We start from the raw sequence: 25,276 nt of genomic DNA, 5'->3' as shown, positions 1-25,276 counted from the left end.
TAATAAGCATATTAAAAGGATGAGTCGAGTACACGAATGCCCTCGTCGAGTCTGCAAAATCATTAATGATATTTCAATTTAGGATCAAACCAACGTGATTTTCAATATTAACATAATGATCCTAATCACTGATAATCGCAGCCTGAAACTGAGATCGAAGATCAAGCGGCATTTGATGAATGTATAATGACATCAAACGGCCAGTCTAGTCCTATCATGTGGGTATAAATGAATGAAACAACAAGATTCTAGATTCTTGGATTTGGAAAATATTATTGTAGATTTTTGCACCAATATTGTTTTTATTTAATTATTGAAATTTTATTTCGGGAGTTGCCTGCCCAAAAGCGTTTCGAAACATTGGCAAACACAACATACCAAAATTGTATATACATAATGATGGAAGACATATTTATGTTTTTCACGATCATGATGATTTTGATAATAAATATCAAATTTGACAGCGGATGACTTTTGCAATATTATCTGCCCCAAAAGATTTGAATAAGTAACATACTTGAAGTTGCTTAAACAATTTCACGCTGCTCTAGCATCAATTTGTCTTTTCGGTATCACTGTGGACCACAATGGCCTCGTCCCAATGCCACAGTTCAATAACCTCAATTAAACAATCATAGTGCAAAATTTGACCTCAAGTTGCAGAGTATGAGTTTTTGTACTCAAATTTGCAACGGCCATTCAATGAATGTACAAATGTATTGGGGTTAAAGAATTGTGCCCCTGGTAGATGAGCATGCTGTGAATCCTAGTGTATAGAAGCAGATTGAAAGTAATCATTAATATTATTTGCCAAAAAAACCCCTCCTTTTAAAAAATTCTCAAATCTGTCAGAAATGTCTTCATAATGTCTGTCGTTTACTCAAATGCAAAGACAGGAAAACGTTATAATTTCATAAAGCAACAAATATGAATTTAAAACGCTTGGATATTAAATTCACTTCCGTATGTTTAATGTTAAGAACACCAGTCCTGATATGTTATAAGGAGTAAGTGTCAGAGATATACAGCTCATAAAACAAAAACAATGTAAAGTATATGAGACCTCTTGGCGGGGACCTTCGACACACATTATTGCAACATTTTTTAGCTTAAAGTAGGCCGGTCAAAGTTGTAAAATTAAGTTGGTTTCAAGTGTATGAATCCGGGCCGAATCAAGTGAAGGGTGAGTTCTCTATTAAAGTATAAGTAGCCAGCCTACCGTCTGACACAGTTTCAGAAACTACTGAACAATGTAGTCTTTTGTTTGACTCAAGCAGATCAGTATTTGAAATATAGAACAGCTCCAAAACATTATTGATAAACTAATTCACACTTCCTTGATTGGTCTCGTTACCATCCAGTGTCTGTTTCTTAAGCCAAACATTCATTGAGAATAAGTCAGAAGTCGAACTTAAGGGGTATTTATACGCCAGTCGCTGGCGACGATGACTTAATATTTTGTCCAATAACCTGATTTGTCTTTTCAAAGTAACAAATAATGATCCAATTCATTGGTGAGATTTCAATCGCAGTTCATCGCCACATACAGATGTAAAATTGCCGCTATATAAAGATACATAAGGAAGATGCCTTTGGTGACAGATCTTGCTTTAAATATAATAATCTTGATCAGGGACGTAAATGACATACATTGTGGACCAGTTTATACAAAAAAATTACCCCCAAACTTCTTTATCGTATTATACAAGAAAAGATGCTTTGTCTAAGAAGAATTATGAAAAGACTCAAAATTAGGTCAGGGTACGTATGTGTTATCTCCTCAAAATTTCAAAGGACATTTGGTTTCACATTTATTGTGTCATTATAGTCCCTTTGTATAATGCCGACTTGATTTTGACTGTCTTTCGTAAACTTGGTTATTTAGGGACTGTATATACTTATATATAGCCCAGTATATCGGGTTTAATGTGTATCCCTCAGGACTCTACCAAAAGAACCTGTTTAGCTTCATTGCGGGTGCTATAACACATTCAAGATGTTACCAAAAATAAATAAAGGCACTCCGGCCATATTCGAGATGAACAGAGGTCAAATTTCAAAGTTGCTCAAATTTGATTAGAAGTATAGTTTGACCTACCTGCGACATACCGTTCTTGAGTTATAAGCAAAAAGGTTAAACCCCGGGGTCAAACGCTCCGATTTCGCCGCGTAAAACATGTCAAATAAGGAAAAGTTGTTTTGTTAGGGACGCACCATTAGATTCTCAGGGTGGGGGTAGGAAGTTTTTCAAAAAAAACAAACTTCACCCACTACTTGAGCAAAAAAAACAACTTTCCCCACCAACACTAAAAAAAAAAAAAAAAAAACCTTCCCCACCTAACTGTGTATAATGCATGAAATTTAAAAAAAAACTTCCGCCTTCGGCGGTGAAAAAAAAAAAACTTCGCCGCCGAAGGCGGTGAAAAAAAATTTTCTTCCCCCGACCCCAACTTCCTACCCCCCCCCCCTGAGTATCAAATGGTGCGTCCCTTACCAAGGAAATATCACAAAATAGGTTGTGGTCAATAGGCTGTAATGGGGGTTGACCTTACTATTTATGACCTTATTATTTGTCAATAACGAAGCATATTAGACAGTGCTAACAATTGAATACATGAATACAAAAGCCACCTAAGTCCATGGGAAGTGATTTTGAGAGAAAATCCTGTGTATCATTTTATTTCCTTCAGTTAGATTTACCTGGTCAATATGGTAAGTTTTATGTGCAAATGAGTGGATTAACCTGTATTAAGTATGACGATTAGCATTTCAGGGACTTCGTGGGGTTCATTTTAAATTTTGGACTTTTTTGAATCATATACAAAGACAACAATGTTAGAATGAGATTACCACTAGTAAGATAATACAAAATAAAGCACACAAGTATGTATAATGTTGATAAGCATTCTGCCATGTAATATAAACCACACACTTTCCTTTATTAAACCCATTTTTTTTCAAAAGTCACTTTCTAGCAATGAATGTGTTACAAGTGGACTTTTGTACATACTGGATTTCAATCAATGTGTTACAAGACTCAAATCATGGAATTGGGTGATTCTTTCATACATGTACATGCTATTTTTCACATGCCCAATAGACACGGAGGATGAATTTGAGTTGTTCTTTCATACATATGACAGGCCTATGTATAGCAACAATTTCCCATGCTTAACTCAATTTGGCCAAAGTGTGGACTTAGGTGGCTTTTGTATTCATATATTCAATTCCTTATTTGACTGTTTTTACATGACGAGCAATTTGAGACCATTTGCGTTGAATTGAATCGGAACATTTAAATTTTTGATTGCTGTGTGGCCAAAAACAAGCTGACCATCCTGCAGCTTTGACCTTTTTTAAAATAACTCAAGAACGGTATGTCGCAGCTAGGTTAAAATTTAACCTCTGTGTTGACCTTTGATCTTGAATATGGCCAGAGTACCAAGACTTATTTTTGGTAACATCTTGAATGTTGTAATTGGACCACAAAAGGAAGCTAAAAAGTGGTTTGGTAGAGTCCTGGGGGATTCACATTAAACATCCGTATATTCTGGACTATATGTGTTACGGGTGAATTCTCAATAATAGTTGCCATGGCCCCTTTTTAACCTAGTTGGTCTTCCATAAAAAGCTTGCACCCCTTATATTTCACCCGGGGTGTACACATAATCATTGCCCCACCTGTTAGGAGAAATAGTTTTGGTTTTTTGACGACTATTTTCATGTGCATTTACATTATACCGAGAATGGCAAACAATACATATTTTTTGAACGAAAGGAAAATGAAATACTTCTTATTGCGTAAACAGTAACATCATAACATGTTCATATGATTCACAAGATTAGTGTTAAAACACTAAGGTGTCAATGTAGAAAACTCCCCAATAATAAAATAGCAATTCATCAATTATGTTTTAGCAAGTTGTTTCTACTCCGTCCATCCATCATTCCGCTTCAACAGAGGCGATTATCCGATCCCACAATGCAAAAACCGCAACATTCTACTCACGTGATTTGTTCCGCATACCCAGCAAACGTACAAATGTTCTTAAAACGTTTATTCAAAACTTTTTAATAACATCTAAATGTTGGGTTATATAAAGGAATGAAAACGTTTTTAAAAACGTTATTATACAATATTTTGCGAAATATTATGTCAACACTGAAATTCTGTTTAGAATGTTTTGCATCAAGTTTCCAATCGATAAAAGCATGCAGAGCCTCTATTCGCCGTAGAAGTAGTGATGTAACAGGATGATTTGCCGTAACAATAGATGAATACAAGTTTTGAATGTTTTTCCCTGCACTACAAGTAGGCTGCAGTCATCGCCTGTCATGTCTGTGAATTGTGTGCAATCATAGATTAAATACAATACAAAGACATTAATTGTACAGGTGTGAGTGATGTCAGCATAATTTGAAATTACGATCCCACGGTCTTTATGCCTATTCTTTGATAATCAATGATGCGATGCTGAGTTACAACGACGGTACTTCTAGTCCTGGGCAATTCGTTTGCAGAAATGACGTAATAAGAGGATTATCTACCATAGCAATAGATGAATATAATGTTTGAATATACATGCATCGCCATGCACTAAAAGTAGGTTGCACTCACCACATGTGTATGTCTGCAATCATAGATTGAATACAATACCGATCTTTTCAAAGATACTAATCTTACAGGTGCGAATGATTAGCATGATATGAATATTCTATAGAATTACGATCCAGGTCTTTATCCTTGACATTTATGGTTCAATGCATAGCCTACGGTGAACATTGTAGTGCAGAGCGATATATTCAAAAATTGTATTCATCTATTGTTATGGTAGTTAATCCTCTTATTACGTCACTTCTGCGGCGAACAAATTCAAAAATTGTATTCACCTATTGTTATGGTAACTAATGCTGTTACATCACTACCGCTACATCGAATTTATCAGCTCAAGAATACGCTGGCGAAGTGACGTCATAATCGGATTAACTACTCATCACCTGTCTTCAATCATATAATAGATTGAATACAATACCGTTCTTTTCAAAGAGACTAATCTTACAGGTGCAACTGATTAGCATTTCTTTGACATCTATTGTTCAATGCATCGGATAAAGTATTGTATTCATCTATTGCTATGGTAGTTAATCCGATTAACTACGTCACTTCGCCAGCGTATAGTTTTGATCCACGCAATGCATGACGGTATGGGTAAAGTGCATCCTCTGTAACTGTCTCATCAGTGGAGGATTTTGGTAACGAATACGATATTTTGTTTCACGATTCGGTTTACGAGTTGAATTTGAATGGATTCCCAAGTGGTCATTGTAAAGGTCATCTGATACGGACACAGGGAATAACCTGTCGCCTACCCTGGATTCGACGGACACCTCGTAAACACTTTTATACAAAAATATATATTTTTTGAGCAAATAAACTACAAGGCATTGGTCAACATGTTACAGGATTTAGCTAGAAGCTATAACAACGTATCAGTCGCAATAGTGAACTACTAAAATGAACATGATGGCCGAAATTGTGATGTTAGCTGTATGTAAAATAACATGCATGTAGTAGTATGGACTACATGGATAACTTCTGGTATGAATTCAATAGCTATTATCACTGAGTAGATAACTTTTATGTAAATATTTTTAAGCGATGGAAGGTAACTTACATTATACCCGGCTTCTAGAGTTGAACCCAAACACGTAAAAATAGTAAAGATGTAAAGTAGATCAAAATCATATTAAAAATCCCAAGATACGTCACAAATTTATAATTGAAGATATTCAGTTATTATTGCTTATGAATTGTCTTAATAAAAATAAAATAAAAGCCTCTACAAATGCCAATAATGACACCCTTTTTTATTATTATTGGGGTGGGGTGGGGGGGGGGGTGATCTCGTGATCGTTTGTTGAGATGTTTTTCTTATTTTGGCCTTGTTAGTTGATATATGATACGTTTTTGTGTTTACGCCCATCATTGAAAGCTCAATTGATAGCGGTTTCTAGTTTCCAACAACAGAAAACTCGAGATCTGACCAAATGCATAAACCAACAATAAAATATAAATCTTTTTTTCAACAAAGAGATGACTTTTGACTTTAGCCAAATCGGATGTGAATCTTTCCAGACAGATCATCCAATCCAAACACGGGGATGTTTCAAATTAGTCTAGAATACACTCTCATATTTTATTGGTATTGTCTTTCAAAGTAAAACCAAACAAAAACGATAGTATAAAATGGGTGTACAAAATAAAAGTTCATGTTTATGACATCCGGGCTTGTAACTCATGGTTTGCGTGAGAGGGTAAATGTTTAAAAGGAAGTCAAGTCACATTTTAACAAACGATTTATGACAAAAATGTCAAGTATTAATGTGAACTTGGGTTTGCTATGTAAATAAATGAAGTTTTGTTTGTTTAAGCTTCATGACAGTTTAAGCAAGATACTCTTTGTAAATTGATTTGCGATATTTGTACTACTATCGAATGTCATGATGACATGTAATATCGTGGTCATATTTAAACAAGATATACTATAATAATAACAACTGTCAGAACGCCTAGAACATAACCGTATACTTAGTTGGACACATTTTTCATAGACGTTTCCAACATCTTTATTATCTAGGTCACTTAATATCAAAACTAGGATAGTAGTAAGCTTAATTTGTGAATGTTACTTTGAGCAAATTGAAGATTCGAACCACACACCTTCTTACAACTACACACACACCCTACATCTGACCTTCTTCAAACACGTGTAGGCAATGGATAACTTTTTTTATTTACGTATACTTAAAATTAACGGTAAGCTCATTATGTTTATAGCTATCTACAAGTTCGTATTTCCTTTGCTCTAATTGACTTGTAAATGAGTAGCGAGTTTGCGGCAGAGTCTATGGTTTGCGTACCAATGAAAATAAAGAATTAAATATGTGATCAACTTAAGCAAAATTGATGCGATATATATACAGATATATATATATATATATCTTATGTTATAAATAATGTACCCTAACCTTCGTACTTACAGATAATATATTAAAGAGATATTAGAGACAACCAGAAATTTATGTGCTTGCTGGTCATAGTCTGCATTGTCCGTCTGTAATGTAAAGAAGATCGTGTTATTTACGATTCGTTTAAGTACATTTCTTATTTATTATGTTTATATCTTTTGTCAAACAACATATTTTAAACACAACTCAAGTTGTTAGTAATAATTCAAGTGAAGCAATGTATAAATATGTCAAAAATATGTACTTATTTACATAGTTTAACGACTTGTTTGAAGTCAATTGGACAATATGGTTAATAACATTATGTGGCTCGTTTCAATGTTCGCCATGTGAAAGTGGCTAGTTACTTTATTATAAGCGATCCTTATATATAAGTTATCCTTATTGCGATGAATAGAGATAACTGAAACAATGCAGGTCTTCACGTCAAAATATCCAGGTTAGTCTCAATTATTTTTGTATTGAATGTCAATTAATTGCTGGACCAATAAAGGTATTAATCAATAAAGTTAATTTTATGATAACACAGAGATAAATATTGCCAAAATGGAACGATTTCCCTGAACGTAACAATTTACCACAATTATTTGGAGCACCTCGTGTAACTCTTTATAAAAATGTGAAGTTGGTAGTTGCGCACATAACATAATGCTCTTAAAGAGATAATATTTTTAAAAAGATATTAGCGACACCGAAAATATAATAGTCATTTTAATGTTCGTCATGAGAAAGTTGTCAGTTACTTTATTATAAGCGATCAGTTATCTTTTATAGTACGATTAATGAGATAATTGGCCCCAAAACAGGTCTTCACGTCGAAATATTGAGATTAGTCTCAATTATTTTTGTGTTGAATGGCAATTAATTGCTGGACCAGTACCAAAAAAGGCATTAATCAGAAATGTTAATTTAACCTTGATAACACAGAAGTGAATATTGCCGAATGGGACAATTTGCTTAGACGTAACAATTTACCACAATTTCTTCATCGACATTATCATTCCTGAAGAAGTTATTTTGGTTACCCCATAAACTCTTTAAAAAAAATTGAAGTGCAGTTGGTAGTTGCACACATAACATTATCCATAATTATCTTATAGAGATAATATGTGACCGTACACCACGAATGTCCTAAATTGTATTCTGAGTTACAGTGTAAAATGTGCATGAAGGTCGTATGCATATGTACCTCAAGTTAGTGCTACATGTATCTCATTTTGATAGCGCTAGTCAAACACCAATCAATAATCCTATTGTTGAAGAGGATAATAAGCCTCTACCTTATTCTTAAATATCTCTAGTCTTTGTTTGCTTTGGCTAAATCCTGTTCAAGTGGTGGGTTACAAAGCATTGTATTTTGTCTAGGTATGTATAACCAACAATTAACAATGAGAGCACATTCCTGAACCTCGTTGACTTGGGGATAATTTGAAATGACCGCCAATTATGACTGTTTGATATTTACCAGCACTGTGGGAAAAGAGACACATGTAGAACCGAAAAAAATATACCACTTTGTTGAAGGAGCAAAGTTCAACGAATCATAACCCCGTCAAATGATATACCATTAAAGCTTATGATATATATTTTCTAAATACGAAATAAAACACAATTGACCGGTGCGGAATTTACGGCTCATTCGTGGTGTACGGTCACATATATTAAAAGAGACATTACGACAACCAGAAATTTATATGCTTCCTGATCATCGTAGTGTACATTGTTCTAGACAATTACATCAATCCTTTTGTAATTTAAAGAAGATCATGTTATTTATGATTCGTTAAGTACATTTCTTATTTATTGTGTTTATATCTTTTGTCAAACAACATATTTCAAACACAGCTCAAGTTGTTAGTAATAATTCAAGTGCAGCAATGTATAAATGTGTCAAAAACATGTTCTTATTTACATAGTTTAACGACTTGTTTGAAGTCAATTGGACAAATATGGTTAACACAATTATGTGGCTCTTCACTTGAGAAATGGCTGCTTATAGGTATTTATCCTTATTGCGATAACTAGACATAACTGGACCAATAAATACATTAATCAATAATATTTAACATTGATAACCCTAAAGTAAATTGCCGAATAGAACAATTTGCTTGGGCGTAATAATCTACCAAAGTTCTTTCATCAACATTATGATTATTCATCCAGTAGTTTAAAATTCAACATTATATTGTAAAATCTAAAACTAAAATTTTCCAACTCGCTTTGCTACGTTGCGTCCGAAACCATTGGACTTCATCAATCAGATATCTGATGAAGTCCAGTGGTTTCGGACGCAACGTAGCAAAGTGAGTTGCAAAATTTTAGTTCCATTATTAGATTTAATTTTAAAATAACAACATTCTGCTACTGCCTGAAGAACTTTTTGAAGATATTTTGGTTACCTCATTAACTCCTGTTTAAATTTGAAGTGCAGGTGGCAGGTGTGCACATAAAACATGTAAAATAATGCTTTTATTGCAAAATGAAGTTACCAACTGACGCATAATAAAATAATTTCACTACAAATAAACAATATATTTAACTCAATATGTTGTTCAATTTGATTTTAATTTATTATTTCACTTCATTCGTACACAGACATACGCTGTCCATGTATGGTTTTTAGAGGATTGATGATCAGGATAATGAGCATAAGCCATGTTATACAGCGCAATCTGTATTCTTTACAGTACATGTGAAGCCTTTAAGCAGTTATCTCTCTATATACGTCTAGCCCTCTTCTTTTGTTCCATTATCTATTGTATTTCTTTTGTTCAAAGTCTGGTCAACTGTCGATTATATGAAGTAATGTGGACAGATCAAGATAATCTGGACAGGTCAAGATAATCTGGTCAGGTCAAGATAATCTTGGTCAGGTCAAGATAATCTTGGTCAGGTCAAGATAATCTTGGTCAGGTCAAGATAATCTTGGTCAGGTCAATAAATTGAACAAGAGAAGTACATGTTCATATTTAGAAACACTGGCCACATTATTTGACTTTCTGGACATATCAACAAACTTAAAATGCATCAAAGTTAATTATGAAGTGATCAAACTAGAGAGGGCTCTAATAATGCAAATTAGTTTGTATTATGTCTCTTAAAGCCTGTATAATTAGGACGAGGGTGTCAATCTACCTTTGTCCCCCCCCCTCTCCCAACTAACGTAGATTCCGACAAAGTAGGTAACAAAACAAGAGCCATGAGGTCTTACAAATTAAGTTCAACCAAGGATATTTTGCACCTAAAATGCAGTACATTACAGGCCACAAGACTAGATGTAGAAAAACTACAACAATCCGCGGCCTAACCCCAACCAAAATAGGTCGAGGAGGGTACCCAGGAAAATGCATTGATTAGGTTCAAGACATTTGTTCTATAAGTATATTCAAGATAAATATATATTCTATGGTGTTAAATGAGTAACCGTCATGTCTATGTAAAACACACCCACTTTGGCAATTTGACCTTTGAACTATTTACATATTCATTATCAATATTACGAATATGTATAAAGAATTAATAAGGCTATCGAGTGGGATAGGACCACAAATGAATTGAATAGAATCTTCCGTTAAATAGATTGAAATCAATGCTGTATTGATTTGATTAATAGACTCGAACGCAGGACACATGGAAAGAATATTACACTGTCTCGGTGTGTTTTTATTTTAGGAAAACCCTAAACTTACACAAGATAATCATATCAGCTTTTCCAATTTGTCTCTTGGAAAATGAATAAACCATAACAACAAATTCGTTTATTTTGGCTCACCGTATATGTAAGATAAACGGTTCAAAACAGACCATTACCATAGATAATCGGTGTCTTGTTGAGGTATGGTTCGCATGTTAGTCGCTCGGAAGGCTCGACCCCTTCGGGGTCTCGCCTTCCGAGCGACTAACATGCTCACCATACCGTCAACAAGACACCGATTATCTATGGTAATGGTCTGTTTCTCACCCTTTATCTACTACGTAGGAACGTACACTGAAACTCAGTACGGTGGCTAGAGGATCATCTTCATAATATTGAAATTTGATGCATTTCATTTATATAGTGTCTTGTGACGTTAGTAGACAAAGCAGCAACATCTGTTTTAACACTTTCCAGCTCGTTCAGTGACGTCACAGGATTACTAGGCGATATATAATGGAAGTACATGTAACATCTCGCGATTTCCCGTTTCCAACGAACCATTCCCACCACATACTTGGGAACTTCAAACACTTTTCATATTGTGTAAACAGGGGTGCAATATTTTTACGGGATTGCAGGATCATTTTAGCTTACTTAAAAAGAATACTCTAACCACTTTAGTAGACCTATGATCTAACCGAGCTGAAGTATGTCATGAAGTTTATTTCACATTTTTAACACTTACTAAATTTAGTACCACTCATTATAAAACATTATAGGAACATATTAACCCTCGTCTTACCAAACCCCCCAACTTCCCCTTAGATTTTCAAAAGTACTCTCATAAATTGGCCGATTGAAATCAAATTTATTTTAATCTTTTAACGATTGATGATAGGAATTAATCTAACAATCTAAATAGATTAAAAAATAGATTGAAATGTTTTTCGCTTTGACTCTAACTCTTTGTAGACTGAATGTACTATCCAATCATGCGTTACTCCTTATGTAATGCCAAGTGGTATGTGTTGCATATGTTTTGAATGAGATTTCAAACGGTTTTTTAGAGTGATTATTTTCAATCTTTTTTTCAACTGGAAAGGATTTATCCCTAATTCTGGACGGCAAAAGATTGAAAATCAATCTTTTCTACTGAAAATTTAATTGAAAACTTTAATTGCTAGCAGATTGAAAAAAAAATCACCCGACTATGCGGTCAAAAACGATTTGTCCCGTAATTCGGGACAGCAAAGGATTGATACAAGAGTAGACACCCACCCCAACCTGTTGGCTTTAATAGCATATCCTACCCTTGGGTAGTCAGTAGGGTTGTCAATCATTTATTGTTTAATGAGCCCATAGGATGGTCCTACAATTACATAGAAGCATTTGGTCACTTTCTTTAGCGTTTTAGTGTAACAGGGTTCGAACCGTTAAGGGCCCGAGTTAAGGGTCGGGTGATTGATAACACGGGGGTTTATTAATATATCATGGTATATGGTGCATTGTGGTACATAACGATACACTGTGGCACATTATAATACATGGATACATTATGGTACATTGTGGTACATTATGGTACATTGTGGTACATTGTGGTACATTGTGGTACATTATGGTACTTTGTGGTACATTATGGTACATTATGGTACATTGTGGTACATTATGGTACATTGTGGTACATTGTGGTACATTTATGGTACATTTATGGTACATTATGGTACATTGTGATACATTATATACGTATATTGTGCCTATATACATTACGAATGTAAAACACAACGTAGGCGGACAAAAATATTCAAGCACGTGAAAATTGTGTGCCTGGTAATATGGATGTTATTATGTTACGAGACAATAACTGTTATTAGACACTTCTGCACTAATGATGGGTTACATAATAGCAGGCCCGTACGCAGGATTTTTTTTTTTTTGTTTATTTTGAAAAAGTGGACTTTTTTTCCAAAGGGGGGGCGATTTTGTAAAAGTGGACTTTTCCCCAAAAATTTGGACCTTTTTGACCAAAAACCGTAAAAAATGATTTTTTTTGCTCGCTACGCTCGCAAATTCTTAAATTTTGGGGCTTTTTGTATACTCTTGCAAATTTGGGGAGGGGGGGTCGCACCCCCGCCCCCCCCCCCCCCCCTGCGTACGGGCCTGCATAATAGTTCACTGTTAGGTCGGTGTTAAGCACATTCAAATTCAAAACTTCCACTTGTCATTGATGTTCCATGTTGTTACATAGGACATTAGTAGAATGCTTTCAAGTTCACGAGTCACAAGTCAAAGCAATTAAAGAGTTTCAGACATGTCAAGTCAAGGTTGATAGCATTTATCGACACCTTCAGATAGGTGATGAGTCCATGATTGATGGATTGTAGGCGGAAACAATTATCATCTATTGGTTCTTGTTGGTTTGTCATTGACTAACGACATGTTTGTACGGAAGGAACCTGCTATAAGTAGGTCGGTCGAGGGTAGGGTGTTGAAGAACGGTCAAGAGGGTAGGGTGTTGAAGAACAGTTGATACAGACCCCTGTTTGAACCCTCATCATTACGTGCTATTAGGCTCATGAATACAATGGTGATAATTTGATTATCATTACCTTAGGCGTACACTAGATCCAGAAATATCCTATCATCATACTATAAGGTACGTCGTCAATAAAATGACAATAAAAAAGAAAAGAAACTTTAAACAAACAAATTTTCTTGAATGTTGTGGAGCTTGGTACATTTGGGCCTTAAAAACTACGAACAAAAATACCTAAAAATCCTCCATATTTTATGGAAGATTGGAAGCCAGTTTTAACCGCACCTTTAAAGGACCAATTCGCATATCTCTCCAGTCTCCATAAAAGCACAATGGTAGCACCCCTACTTACACACGTCCAACCAGAACAAAAACACATTCAAAAAAACTTCTTTTCTTCTATTCTTTTCCTATATCTATAATACTCTATTCGTGCTATAGTATGGAATAACATAAAACTGTTAAAATTTACCCCATTGGATTTTAGATAAACTAAATGTAGTTGGATATAGAGTAGGTAAGTTACTTTAGCATCCGATTCCAATGTTTATATCGCCTTACGCTCAAGGTCAAAGATTGTACAAACGGGTTTTGCGGGTTTAAAAAGATTAAACAAGTGTCTTGAAAGTTGCACATTTATATTTCATGCTTAATAATTAATTACCATTAATATCATCATCATCATTATGTTTAATTATTGGGATATTGTATTATTCAAAGTGGTATCGCATTGTGGTGGTTGCAGTTTTTTTGTTTTTTTGACAACACTATCTGCAATGTCGCAATTAAAACTACACACATTGAAAAGATATTGCAGATCATCAAATTTTTTCTAAAATAAAAAGTTACATCGTTACATGTAGTATCATATAGCTGTATTGGTTTAAAAGCTACGTGGCACTTTCAATTTTATGGCACTTCAGAGTCAACATACAATGAAACATGTAATGGACGTGAAATTTTCAAACATAACATAAAGGAGAGAAAAGTGAAATTTCTTTTGTCAAACTGTCCAGGTAATACAATCCTACCAAACTACCGGACGTACGCGCGATCTTTCTGCATACATAATTTTGCAATATTCCATGTTAACACATCACACGCGGAAAACAATTGAGAAAGTCCTCAACGGAACGTTAAATTTGGTAGGAAATCATTATGGATATAAAAATATTGAAATCAGTCAATGTAAGTACAAAGATGATTAGTAAAATTAATATACTAAAGTGCCAGCTAGAGAAAACACAAACAATGCGTTAGTTTACGCCATTGTAGTATGTCAAACGAATTTTCAATATAAGAACCATGTAAAAAGGGCGGGAAATAAATTTTGAGCCTGTGCATACAAATTGTTAAATATAGGAATATTCTCATGACGGGTCGTCCAGCCCTCTGAACTCTAGTATAGTCAGAGACTTGCGCTTGCATACGGGGTTTCAACAAGCTGGCTTAATCAATAATTGTAGATAAAAATAATAATCCGCATTGTGTCATAACGGTACAGAAAATACTTGACATTTGTAAAAAAAAAGATATTTTAATGAAGTTTTGAATGGCGACTTTGTTAATTTAAACTAGCTTGATTGCCATAATTGTGTGCATTTATATATATGTTTATATATTACATAAAAATATGATATGATATTGTATATATTATAAAATAATAATATATAATGTAGCATATATTTTCTACGTAGTACACAAAGATATAGGGCCTAGGTGAAATAAAAAACTGGACAAAATTTTATGAATACAGATTAAGAAGAGGAATAATATGGTAATGAATACATAAATAACGGAAATTAATTAAAAGTATTTTTGAGAACGACTATAACTTTATAGGCAGTGCTATACATACTGTATGCGGTCTTAAAATTACTTAATGCAGTATAGTACTAGTATATTGAATCTTTACATTTTGCAAATACTATATACTGCTAGTGCTAGATTCCATTGTAGACAAAGTGATGAACAGTTTCAACTTATTCCTGCAGAAGGTGAGTGTGGTATTTAAACATTTCACTATAGAAAGTGTGTGTAACCCTATACTTCACGGCACGGCAGATTTCATTTGGTTTCACTCAAATTATCAGATTAGAGGGTTACATAAATGGGAAAATTCTCACTTCACCATGGTGATGACCGAGCGACAGTCATTTGCATTTATCATGTGTCATCGTTCGCTGAGGTGAAGAAGGACCAGTCTCTGTTCAGTTTTTTGGAAATCAGATGATAATTATACTGTTAAAGTCAGTGGATGTTGTTTATCCATGAAGGTAAAAACATTTGGAAGACTTAAAATTGTTAATGGATTGATAATAACTAATATCAATAATGTTTCTCAAAGACTTTAAAAGTGTTTGAGAAACATTAGATACAGAAAGAGGTGTTAAAATTCCAAAAACTGGTTGCATATAAATCAAATATATATGTAGATTTATGTCAACAACAATATAACACTAATTGTAATATAGTATTGTTTCGTATAAGAATAAGATACGAAATAAGTCTCAGGCCGCAGCAATATTAATTGTCGCTTATATGTTGAGCCTGAACTTGTGGCTTTATAAACATATAACTTGCTCATTTTTTTTCCCTTGAAAGAAATCTAAGTGGTTAAGAAATGTTTACACCCCTTGTTAGCCGATTCAACGGTTCTCGATCACAAGAAACGCTTATATAAAGCCTTTCGGGTGGGGATATATATAAGTACACGTTGACATCTATGTTCAAACATCCTTAGGACGTCCATGATTGCATATTGTTCATGATATCATTAATGACAGGAGATCATTGTGTTTTTCCCAATGATAAACTATCTACCACCGAAAATAAGTTATAGTTTTAAATCCCAAACAAACTGCTATAACGTTCGAATATGAACAGTTGAGTAATCCGGAAGATTATGAAAAATGTTACTTACATCAAACATATTAAATTGTTTCAACAAATTGTCAATAAGCACTAGAAAGATTTTTTTTCGTGTAATATACGAAAAAAAAAATCTTATGCCGCAGACAATGAAGTTCACACCTTCAGAAATAAATCTTGGCAAGCAATAAATTGCCTCCTTCAAGAAGGCTGGTGCAAAACACAACATGCGAAAGTGACTTTCAAGATTCACAGGGTAAAACGCTTTATAACATGAACTTTACAAAGTAGATGGTTGAAAACGTCGTTCATTTATATAATTACATTAATGCTTTCTTTGAAGTTAAAAAAATTAAACCTTTATTAAAGTTCAAATTAACATAAAAATACACCATCTAGCCCGTCAGATAACCTCGTACATTTACTTGCAAGGTAGAAACGTGCTTAAACTTCAAGAGATGCCTTCATTGACCATAATAATCCAGGGCACTACTAAATCATTCTTATTAACTAATTTTAAATGAAAATCATTTAGCATTACCAAAATCCTTCAAATGTCAAAATCATCAGGTGTTGATTTCGACCATTGTTTTGATTGCCAGGTTGTATGGACACCCTATCCGGACCCCATTCTTTCGTTCGTCCTTCTATGTCTTGACTTGTTTGTTCGTCACTTTGTTTTTTATCGATATATCACTGTATGTGGCGATTATTGGCCAGATTACAGTAAGGGTGGTCATTGGTTTGTCATTGGTCAGTGTGATCTTTGTTGAGATGCTATCAGGATGAAGATGCTAGTTTAGGTGGTATCAGACTTCATATCAAAACATCAAGTCAGATCATGTGTCCAATGTTATGTATTTAAGACGGATCAAATCAAGGTTTTCGATCAGCTAATCACAGATCTCCGTTTCCTTACCAAAATAAAGGCGAAAGTCATGTCAACTCCTTGATTAGCAACCTGCAGTTTCAATGAATGTAAACAAAGTATCAAAGCCGTAAGAATTGTAATTTGATACAAATTTGAAGACGATGTTAGTAATGATGTTATGGAATTTGTGGAATTAAATTATAGAATTAACATGATTAGAACAATCGGTGCTCAAAATATGGAAGCTATGGGAATTTGAGGGCGTCTTTCAACATTCCACAAAATCAATTCAAACTGCAGTCATCATGATCACACACTGTCAATCTTTTGTGCTGAAACAAGTCGGGTTGCGGAAACGCGTAATTTTGAACGAGTTTCAGATATTTAGCGAAATTATTTTGAATATTATTTAAAAGGGTAATATATTTTAGAAATGATTTACTACTGAATCTACTTGAAAAGCTCATTATTGTAAATAACAATTTTGAATACATGTATATCAGATTGAACCATGTGCCTCTTTTACTGATTTTTCCAAGAAACATAAAACCTAGGAAATGGGCTTTCATATGGACTTCATGCATGAATTATATGCAATGTAAATTTGAAGTGCATTAGAAATTAAAAATATGTTGAAATGAATTGGTTATTTAAAACATCGGCATGAAACCTAAACTTAAAATGGCATTAAAAGACATTTATTTTGAATGTTAATTTAAATGCTTTAACTATAGCTCATAAACCATAAAGAACAAAAATAATGTAAACATAGTAAATAAATGTTCATTTTAATTATTACTGAACCTATTTTTTTTAAAGAAATAATGAAAGTAGTGTCTATTCATTTCATCACCGAGCGAGGGATATCCTCGTTTATTTACTCAAGGTTTCTAATGGCGGTGTCAAGTCCGATACTGGGAATGGGATAACCTCGGATCAATTTCGGGTCAGCTGAAGATTGCATGGCCCGGATATGAAAGAAAATCTCTTATTTGCAGCCCTATGGAGAGCATTAAGTAGCTACAAGCGCTTATGGAGGTAAATCATGAATAATAGCATAACATTTGACTTAATTTTATAATGACAGTCACCACTATCCATCTAAAATGTTCATTACTAAGTCAATTGCCTGTAACGAAGATACTACTTTCCATATTCCTCCTATCGTTTGCTTTTTTTACCAGCTTTCTACTATTGAGATATACGGAGTTTGGGTGATGAGGAGAAGTTTTTGTCTGCCGTGATGTTGATTCCACTTATTGCAACTCTTTCTTTTCGAATGCAGGTGTTATGTCTATATACTGTGTGAAACGTTCGGACCTCATCAAAGTGATGTAAAGCTTCTACTTGATGTCATCTCCTTTTGAAAAGATGCTGTTTTCGTTAGGATTCTTCTATAGAATACAAATGTATAAAGGGGCTACCATGCACGTGTGTTCATTTTCATGGCACAAAATAGGATATTTGCTGAGGCCATTTTGCTTGCAGGTGATAACCATCGAACGAGCAAAACAATGTTTTTGACTAGGGAGAAAAAAACGATTGTTGAGGTGCTGCGATAGTATGGTTCAGCAACCCAGACAGTAGCAAGTGTCGGCAGCAGACGTGAGAGAGCTTTTGGTCGATCTTCGCCCCTCTATTTTTCTTCTCTCTAAGATGAGTCTTAAGAAATAGAGTTTGTTAAATGTTTCAATACAATAAAGATTTTCGGCCGAGAAAACTGCCTTATCTCCGCAGGTGTAGAAAGCTTAGAGATCGTTAGTGTGAAAACTGGTGAAAACACCGCGTTGAGGCACGTGGCTTTTGGACGGACAGTGTCGCGGTAATCAACGAGTGAAGGAGGCCCGGGCAAAGCGCATCGATTTGACGTGTGTTACTCCCGGTGGCTGTACGGTGTGAGCATAACATAGCCTTAGATGAGTCACGAATAAAACACTTCTCTCGTTTCGAAACAAACCTTTAGCAAGTTTTCATGCCTCTAGTAATGCTTCACGCGTACACGGGTTCTCCAATTGTATTCATGGATTTAAAAATGTTCTAACAAATCATTCTGCTTTTACCATAAATCATGCAAGTGGTGGCAAAGTATTCCATATTTGATTGTGCAAACCACCACAACCGCACTATTTCGCTGCGAAACGCAGACATTCACATCCAGCGTTAAAGAACTATGAAAAACACATTTGAAATTCCTATTGAAATAAGCTTTATGGGTTCACTTACAACACGTGTTCAACATACAGCTGTACCAAACAAGTACTAACTTGCGCGCCAAAAATGACAGGAACCAATTTGGATTTCACCCACAATTATATAAGCATAATATAGGCTACAAATACATCCGAAAACACTTCCTTTAGGTCATAGACAAAATACATAAGGATATGATAAATGTACTGTCGCAAATTAGTTAAACGGTCGATTCTGACAAGGTGATTTCACAAGAGTCGGCGAGTGCAAACAACTTGAAATATGTCACTATTTTAAGGCGATATAACGCGTATCTAACGTTTTGAAGACACATCAGTTGAATATAACTCGCGGCGCGGTTTAGGCAACACTACTGTTATCTCTATGTTAAGACGGGTTAAACTGTCCTATATTTGGATTTACAATATCTCGAAGTATCGTATAAATAAATCAGTAGTATTAACTGCAAAAGGTGTTAATATTGATTGAGCTAATGACACCTTGATTAAAATTTCACAAAGCAATTTGCACTATTTGAGAATTACAGTATCTGATTTATATTAATACATGTATTAGCCAATCATTACGCTTGACATCTAAAACAAATAACGCATTTGGTTAGAAAACAGATAGCAAAATTCCATTTCAGATTGTTATGCAGACGACATTGAACCCAGTAGGAAGCTTAACGAATAGGGGCCAAAAATTACAAAAAAAGAAGAAAACACACATAACCATGACAACATGTATGATATCATCTCAAGCTAGCCAATAGGAAGTCGTGTTTCATAGCATGATGTCATCAGGAATGAATTTTTATACTGTAAAGGTAAAATGTATGATATTACTGACACATTATGCGAATAATATTAGGAGTAGCTATAATGTGTTTGATATAAATCGCTATAGGGTGATTAGGACATGTTAAACCGTTAAATTCAGGTTAATATGAGCCGAATACATCCTCGTGTTGATCTTATTTCCCGTTTGTATAGAATCTTCAGGGCCACGGTCGGAGCTTGTGTTATGAAAAGCATCTCAGTAGTTTGTTTTCCTCATTTTGCTTAGGCAAATTTGCTAGAAGTATGCTTATCTTCCTTCTATATTTTGAGCAGAACTTGTGGCTTAGAAAAATACAACTTGCTCATTTTTTTTCCTTGTAAGGACTCCTACTGGTTAAGATAATATTTACATTCCTCGTCGGCCAATTCAACGGTCCTCGACCACAAGAAACGCTTATATAAAGCCTTTCGGGTGGGGATATATATAAGTACACGGTGACATCTATTTTCAAACATCCTAAGGACGTCCATGATTGTATATTGTTAATGATATCATTAATGACAGGAGATCATAGTGTTTTTCCAGTGATCAACTATCTATTACCGAAAATAGTGATAGTTTCAAAGGCTTAGCAAATTGTTTTAGATGCATGTTCAAATGTTTAGCAAGTTTGTTTGATTTCACATTTGAAAGTGGAAAGTAAACGGTAACTCTTACCCAAAATATACCAGAGGGTTTGCACAATTTGTCAATGACGATTAACGATTTTATGTTAATTATCTTACATAAGCTCTCGTTTAAAGGTAATAAAAAGAAAAAAAAGTGGCACAATAATGCTTTTAAACATCTAAAATATATTCCATTATAAACAAAGAAAGGGAATCATTAGATACCTTTCAGGTGGGATAATTATGTACACGGAGACATCTATTTTCAAATATCCTATGGACGTTATGATTGCATATGGTTAATGTTATCATTTAATGAAAGGAGATCATAGTGTTTTTTATTATCCAAAATAATAGTGATAGTTTCAAAGGTCTAGCAAATTGTTTTTCAAAATATTGTTTGATTTCATATTCTTAAAGTGAAAAAGGCACATCCTAAATAACACGGGGTTTGGACAATTTGCCAATGACGATTAACGATTTTATGTTTATTATTATTACACATGCTCTCATGAAGAAGGTAATATAATTCTTGGGTATAAAAGTATAACAACGGTGGAACAAATCGAACAATAATGCTTAAAACAATCTAAAACATATTCCATTTTAAACAAATCAATTCATGAAAAGAAAAGGACCATCAAAGACTTTGTTATGAACTTGTCAATTGAATCGCATAGAATAAATCGATCCAGCAAACCCCAAACATTTTTAAATGGGCACATATAGTTCGCCAGAAAACCTTTAATTAAATGTTGGATCATATAAAACGTTTTAGGAACATTTGTTATTATATTGCCACAAACGTTTGCAACTGGCACAAAGGAGTGGGATATGTTTAGTACACGGAGACATCTATTTTCAAATATGCTATGGACGTCCATGATTGTATATTGTTAATGATATCCTTAATTACAGGAGATCATAGTGTTTTTCCAATGATCAACTATCTATTACCGAAAATTGGGATAGTTTCAAAGGCTTAGCAAATTGTTTTAGATCCATGTTCAAATTTTAAGCAAACCGTTAAGTTTTCACATTCTTAATGATGAAACGATGTACTATGATCCTATAACCGAAAGATATTCACGGGGTTTATACAAGTTGCTAATAACCATGATTACGATTAACGATTTTATGTTTATAATTTTACACAGGCTCTCGTGTAGAGGGTTATGTATTTTTTTGCATATCAAGTAAATCAGGTAACAATGGTGGCACAATAATGCTTTTAAAAATATATTTCATTATCATTATAGATAAATCAATTCAAAATAAGAAAGGGACTCATCATTTTCAAATGGACGCATACAGTTAATTTGCCAGAACATGTTTAATGTTGAATTATATAAAACGTTTCAGGAACACTTTCAAACGTTGCAACTGATGTTTACCAAACAGTGTCCTACATAATTTTACATGAACATTTTGTAAGTGTCGTGATACAAATCGCTTTTAAACGTTTTCACGACTAACATTTAAGTGTTTTATTTTTGACAAGTTTTGGCAACTTTTGAAATTATTTTAAACTGAAATATCACGATTGGCTCATTCTACAATTATGTTCTAGCAGTCTAAATTCAACATTGTCGAGAACATTACAAAGTTCTCCATTCTGACATATGAATGAAGTATGCGAGTGTCCCAACAAACACAAAACATTTAAAGGGCATAAATGAATTAATAACATTCAAAAACATTTTTTGAAAACGTCCTGCAAATTGAAGTTTTTTTGAAAAGGTCTTCATCAAAAGGTCTTCACAAGAGAACACAACCTGTGTTTGCTAACCGATATCAAAAATAGAAGAAAGATTTAAAGTTGAAAGGGTTTTCTTTTACATTCTAAATAAACCCCAGTTCTATTAAAGGTCTGTGTCAAAAATGTTGCCAAAATCATAAAATGTTTGTTATTTTACAATAACATGATATTTTTCCAATTTCGACAATATTTTCAAAATGTTGTTGTAGCCTATTATATATAAAACGTGTCATGACCTTTATATAACCCGATAAACACGCTTTGACTAAAATTTGTTTATACGTTTGACATGTTTGTTTTTGCTGGGGTGATTGCTATTGCTAATGTGCGTATTTATATGTTTTATAATATTTATCTTTAACCACCGTTAGCGTTTACCACGTTATTTTCTGCTGTTAGAAAAGTGAACATAATACGCCCATGGAATGGACTGTATAAAATATCAATATAAAGCTGAAGTATTAATAGTATAAATGGGCGTCAGTAGAGATACATTTCTAATAGTAATGGGCGTCAGCGCAGATACATTTTCTAGAAACACTTTGACAGATAAAATCAGCGCTATTTGTTAATGACTCGTTTAAATTGGCACACATATTCATTGTCTTTTTATCGTCATTGAATTAAAGCAAATGTTTATTTTGGAATCTCTCCGGCACATCTGTTGTTCATCAATAAGCACGACACGTTTTGATATCATAATAATATAGAGGAAATCCCTCAAATGTCACACAAATGTGATTTGGGATTTGAGTTTAATAGACTCCATGCAGTCACTCTTGTGTCTGTGAAAAATGCAGGCCGGGGTCGACCAGTCACCCTCAAATGACCGAAGATATTTAAAGCTGGGAAATGCAAAGATACATACCATGCCAGTGCAGGACATGAAAGGCATCATATATCACAATCACCTCCACAAATTATAATGTAGTATTTACTTGTTTATGTTCTTATGTGTAGTTATTTTTTTTTATTGGTGAACTTTTTGCACGCACGTGGTCCCCGGAGTGTAAGGAGGTCAATAATACATGAATCTAGGCCACAGTATTCACTTTTATCATTCGTCATGTTTTATAGAGAGTCTCAAAAGACTAGTATTATTCCAAAAAGGAGAGATTAACTCACCTATAAGATTTGTTTATGATACATTTCACGTTTTATACCATCTTATCAATGCATATACTCCTCGAAGGATTTTCATGAGTAGCAAACAACATTTTATCATCGCTAAACTTGGGTACGGGTTTTTAACTTAAATGTGCTGTGCTCGTTGCTTGGGTTCTGCTCCATAGCTCCATGCAGCTCTGCAGAAGCCAAGCGAACGGGCGTCAGCAGAAAACTGACATTAAAAGTGCTATGCTCATTAGTTACCGCACATCTTACCTTTAGACGAAGTGACCTACATCGTGACTGAACCGATTCGACATTTGGATGCAGTGCCTCCTATAAAAACCAAACTTAATGGCCCGTTGGAATGTACAGAACACCAAAAGATTGCATACGCTCCCTGGCTCCTTACGGCACATTGCTTCAATCTGTCCTCCTTAAACAAAGTTCTTGCACCAAGGTTACCAATGATGCAGATGTTGATGCCGCCTCCAGCATTCATCTGAGAAAGAATGAGTGACCGAGAATAAATTTCGGCCAGAACTGAAGTACTATATACGCAAGTGAAACCATCCCACGTCTGCTATGTCCCCTCTTGGTAAAAATGGCCGCGAGTCACTAGAGGCCAAGACATCAAAAAGAAAATTACAGCCACGCACGTCCCTTGGAGACGGAAAGCGCGTCAGATGTTCGTGAGGAAATGTCCTATAATATTCTTGACCAATGCTAAGCGGACTGGCATGGCGGAGGAGCGCAGTGATCGCTTAAGGGTCGTGAACTATGTCAGAACTTGAGTACTCTGGAATCTAGGACAGGGTCTTGGCCTCCATTTGGCCTCCTAGACTATTAAAACTCAGACTCAGACTAAAGATGATTTTTACGTCAACAATACCACACCTCTGCTCTATAACACATGTGTCATTCCCATGCTTAATATACATTAATCTGGTGTCACAATAATGATACTCAACTTGTTTTTCCAAATAAAAAAAATTGTTTCCTCTTGACAGGAGTTAAAGTCCCATCATTATTCCACTGTGTGTGTATATAGCCACCCAGTGATAATATCAATGCAACCCTTCTCCATCATTGCATTAAGTATTCTAGTTTAGTTATTTTGGTTAAAATCGAACGTCGTCTGTTTCCGCGAACTTGATATTTTGTGCATGCAAAGTAAATACCCTAATCACGGATGTCACTCGCACTGCGCGTAAAGGTTTTTGGTGGCAGCGACCATCGCATGACCAGAAACCTCATGCAAAATGGATTGTATGCACTTACATAAAGCTAGAAGTAAAAACAAAATGTGCTGTAAAATGACATTTGGTGTATTTTACTATTGAAAAATTGAGTATTGCAGAGTAGTAATGCACTCATGACTTTTTGAGCAGACTACGTGTTTTAAAAGGGTGTATGTGACATAATAAAAATGCAGTGTTTTTACGAAGCAGACGACGCAAGTTTCTAATATTAAGATTCCACATTCAAGTTTGAAATCTTACCTCATACATTCATGTAAGGAAAATAGGACGGTACACTTTTTATGACCTGCGATGTTATCACAAAAGGGCTTGCCTTATTCTGTGTTGTAATATAGTAAAGCAATATCTCTATATATTTTATATGAACTCCTATACTTTTGATGGCATATATCGTCATACCATAACAAGACGTTTGCCCCGTGGATGTGATAACAGCCCAACTATCGCTGCGTGACATACGCCGGCACTGAAATGTCATATTTCTACCCCAATATTTTCTGTTTACATTTCACAGTTATCTGGCATATGTAGTCGATCGGGTGAAAATAAACTTGTGAGTTGAACAA

At 34.6% G+C, this 25,276-nt stretch overlaps 1 long non-coding RNA gene across 1 annotated transcript in view; it reads right to left on the bottom strand.

Annotated features, from left to right (window-relative positions):
* LOC140153664 (uncharacterized) overlaps positions 1-24,504 on the bottom strand; it is a 30,598-nt gene extending 6,094 nt beyond the window's left edge. Inside the window, exon 1 of the long non-coding RNA XR_011859132.1 lies at positions 23,725-24,504. This is a non-coding gene — a long non-coding RNA (uncharacterized lncRNA). The remainder of the gene's footprint in view (positions 1-23,724) is intronic.
* Positions 24,505-25,276: the final 772 nt, after the last annotated feature.

The sequence above is a fragment of the Amphiura filiformis genome, chromosome 5 (genome assembly GCF_039555335.1).
Source record: "Amphiura filiformis chromosome 5, Afil_fr2py, whole genome shotgun sequence".
Lineage (NCBI taxonomy): Eukaryota > Metazoa > Echinodermata > Ophiuroidea > Amphilepidida > Amphiuridae > Amphiura > Amphiura filiformis.
The sequence above is the reverse complement of the archived record's forward strand: the minus strand, read 5'-3'. Positions and strand labels throughout refer to the sequence as shown.